The 3905-nt window shown below is 45.7% G+C and overlaps 1 long non-coding RNA gene across 1 annotated transcript; it reads right to left on the bottom strand.

Annotated features, from left to right (window-relative positions):
• Positions 1-1300: 1300 nt before the first annotated feature.
• Positions 1301-2517, bottom strand: LOC144366245 (uncharacterized). Its single transcript, XR_013425234.1, has 2 exons — positions 2415-2517; positions 1301-1697 (listed from the first exon to the last, which is right to left on the bottom strand). It is a non-coding gene; the product is annotated as an uncharacterized LOC144366245 (long non-coding RNA).
• Between the last annotated feature and the right edge of the window lie 1388 nt (positions 2518-3905).

Below are 3905 nucleotides of genomic sequence, written 5' to 3'. Positions count from 1 at the left end.
TCCCAAGGTTAAGAAGATGTCAGAAACTGGAGGAGGAGAGAAACAGAGAGTGACTATGGAGCCAGGCTGGGAGCCTGAGGGTCGCACCTGAGGAAACTGAACGCAGTGGGGGAGCATTTGGCCAGAAAAACAGAATATGAGGATCTAATAAAAGAACCCTGGGACAGAAACTGCATAGAAGCTCTTGGTACTGAGTCATGTCCAGAAGACTCCCACTACATACATCCAAATCTCCCTTTGGCAGAGTGGACAGGACCTCATCAGACTGTATTCAGCCTCTCACCTGCTGACTGCCCCGTAGGTCGGACAGTGATCCGTGCCTTAAGGCTTTGCTCTAGCCCTGGGTAGCAGCCAGCCTCCAAAATGGCACCTCCTAGAACTCATGCTCTTATGCATTTCCACATCAACACACCACACCAGGGTTGGGCTCTGTGACCATGAAATATAACTGACAAGGTGCTATGTCATTTCCAAGATTAAGTTCTCAAAGAAAGACCAATGCTTCTTTAATGTTCTCTCCATGCTGGAGCAAACTTCAGCTGTAACGTCATGAGGAACCTCAGCCAGACAACAGTGAGACCCATCTGGCCAGGAACTCCCAGCCAACAGCCAATGAGGAACTGAGGCCTCCTGTCAACAACCACCTGAAAAATCTTGGAAGCAGAGCTTACCGGAGTCTCTCTTTGAGATAGGTGACTGCAGAGATTGACTTCAATTTCATGAGCAACTCAGCACTCAGGACCTCTCGTTTGACCTGTTCCTTGATCCCTGATCCTCAGAAATTACAAGGTGATTAGGATAATTTCTGTGTAATAAGATAACTAACACACCGTGTCATTTGTCATCTATGGACAATAGTTTTTTAGTCGAGAATAACCAAATACTGAAGACCCCACCCCAGCCCCAACCCTGCCACAGCTCCTGAACACACAGGCCTGAGGTAGGTGAACAAAGTTTCAAAGACCTGGCGCTGCAGGGTCTTACACCTCTACCATTTGTCTCAAGCCACATCCACTGGCACTGGCACATGAACTCTCATCAGAGCCTTTCCTGTGCCCCCTTAGCCTCCCATCTTCTTTCTTTCCTCCCATACATCTGGAGCACTTGCTGTTGGAGTGCCGAACCACAGTCCAGTTGAGGCATTTTCCTTCTTATGATCTTTCAATAATAGCCGATGTTTTTACAAAATGATTTTTAATCATAATTAGGATCTTACATTTTCCCCTCCCCCCAAGGTAATCTCTAGATAACTTTGCAATGACCCACGTGTCCCCAGATAAGAAAAAATAAAATAAAAGAGTGGGAACAGGTTTGGTTTTATTTGGAGGGGTTGTTTCTTTTTGTTCAGATATAAGATTAGCTTCAAAGAAATGGGTAGTTTCCCCCACTCCACTGTCAGTCCAGAGGGAAAAGAAAGGTTCAGGCCTGGATTCCAGCAGGTGTCAGAGTCCTGGGCCTTGGATCTGTGGCAGAAGGAAGCACTGATGAGAAGAGGGTAAGAAACCACAGGTGTCTCCTGGCAGTAGAATCTTGGCTCCCCTGAACTCACAAGTTTCCATGAGGATCCTAGCCAGGATTCTGGGCTGGCAACTGTGGTGCAGCATGTCAGAGCCCCATCGAGTGGGCTGGATCAGCCTGGTGCTCAGGCCAGACATCTAGCAAGCTCAGCAAGGTCCAAGTGTAGCAGCCCACAGGTGCTGGGAGTTTAGGAAAATACAAGCACTGTCATGTCCTGGGCAGTCAGACAAATGTGGAGCCCACCTGCTCTGCATCTGGCTGGGTGAGCCCCGGCCTGGGGACTCTGATGGCTAAAGCCGCAGAGAGAAGCTCCTCTGCACCATGCTCCTGGAACAGAAGCTGGACCTCACTGAGCATTTCCCTGGAGAGAGGTTCGCTCCCATAGGAAATGGCAATCAACCCTTCATCTGTGAGTTTCTACTACCAAAGGTTGACAGATGCAGTGATACAGCCATGCCTTCAAGTGCAACAGCAAAGGGAAATGCCACCACCAGCAGGTGGGGATGTACTGTGCCACCATGAGACCTGGAACTCCAACCCCAGAGCTCCTGTACACTCCAGTGTTGTCTCCTTTTTCTTACCTTCTATCTTCTTTTTTTACTGTTGCCATATGATTTCCTTTACCTTTTCCTCTCCTATCTTCCCTCACCTCTCTGTACTCCCTACTGCCCTCTTTACCTTTCACTTCTTCTAAACAGCCCTCTCAGTTCCACATCACCCTTTCAACTCTGCCCCTCCATTCCAATCCCACCAATCTCTCTTTCCTGCCACAATGGGTCATTTCCCTAGTTTAGAAATGCCCCTGTATTTCGAAACTAGGGAAAGACTAGAGAGAAGGTCTAAGGGTTTGAGTGGCAGGATGCCCCACCTGGTCGTGCCAGGTTCTTCAAGCTCACCTTCATTGTTCACCTTCCCTTCTCCGTGGTGGCTTCTCCAGCAAGGCCATGCTTATCTGCCGCCACTTCAGAACCTCTACAGCATAGTTTCTGATGACCCATTTGCTGAAAGTCATGAATGATCTCATTAGTCAGATTTTGTATAGATCAGTATAGGGGCAGTGAGGCAAGAATTCAATACAGCACGTCCTGGTTTCTGTGGCTTGCCTGTACCTTCAAGATGGGTAACTTTGGAAACATTACTCACCTTTAGTTTCCTAATCCATAGAATGCATATTATAATGTAAATGGAGTTATTGGAGGGCCCAGTGAGATAATGTAAAAATATACCTACCATGGTACATGGAATATTATAAATACCTCCAAATGACCAGACTCACCACCAGGCAACGTATCTCACCAGGCAATGTATCTCCCTTCACTTTCTCTCCAAAAAAAAAATTTGAAAACCTATGAGGACAGTTGCCTTAAGTTCTAAGATATTTCTAGCCCAGCCCTATTGTAATCCCCACCTGCTGGTATCAAGTAAAGCAAAGGTTAGGGTGACAATTAGAGCCGCACTGGGCACACACTATGAGGATAATGGGGTGTGGGAAGCGAGGAGTTTACCGATTCACTCCTGGAAAAAGAACCCAAAATATATCTTGAGCAAAAAAGACTTCTCACATGGCAGGCCAGACAGAGCCAGACATGTTCACATATGACCTCATCTTCCTTTCTTTTGTTACAGGTGTTGAAAAACTTAACCTGCCAGCTAAGAAGGACTTATCCACACAGATGTCACCTACAGGGCCAGTGTTCTTGCTGCCTATGATGATCCTCAGACTGCTCTACCAAGTCTTCCATTCCATTCAGGCTTTCATAAGCATTGCAAACTCTAATCATTACATTGCTCAGAACTGCCACTTACTATTATTACGTTTATTTTTACTATCCTAGCCATTGAGAACCAGACAAAGGAAGTGTACCTACAATCCTCACTCTTTTTTTTATTTTTTTTTAATTTTTTTAGGTGGATACAATATCTTTATTTTAGATTTATATGGTGTTGAGGATCGAACCCAGCACCCTGCACATGTCAGGTGAGCGTGCTACTACTTGAGCCACATTCCCAGCCCTCCTCACTCTTTAATTAGGAAAACCTTTAGGTGAAAGTATTCAGTAAAGGTGATTTGTGAACAAAAGCACACACTTGGGGAATGCTGGTCCTGTGGCTACAGGGTCTGAATGTTGTCTTCACTTCACATTAGCTCTTTAGCCTAAAGATACCTTTACTGGGGCCACAAAGATGATGGTACCCATTAAATTTTCTAAGAAGGCAGTGATTAGGACATTCAATGTTAAACTGAAAGCTCCCATCTTAGTTGTCATAGTTTCCTGTGACAAAGAATGACACGCAGGGCTCTAAATTATTAACAATTGGTGGATCATAAAACTAGAGAAAGAGGTAGGTTCTTCTCTTATTAATAGAAGCAAGCCCTAAAACCAAGG

This window comes from Ictidomys tridecemlineatus, chromosome 1, assembly GCF_052094955.1.
Source record: "Ictidomys tridecemlineatus isolate mIctTri1 chromosome 1, mIctTri1.hap1, whole genome shotgun sequence".
Lineage (NCBI taxonomy): Eukaryota > Metazoa > Chordata > Mammalia > Rodentia > Sciuridae > Ictidomys > Ictidomys tridecemlineatus.
The sequence above is the reverse complement of the archived record's forward strand: the minus strand, read 5'-3'. Positions and strand labels throughout refer to the sequence as shown.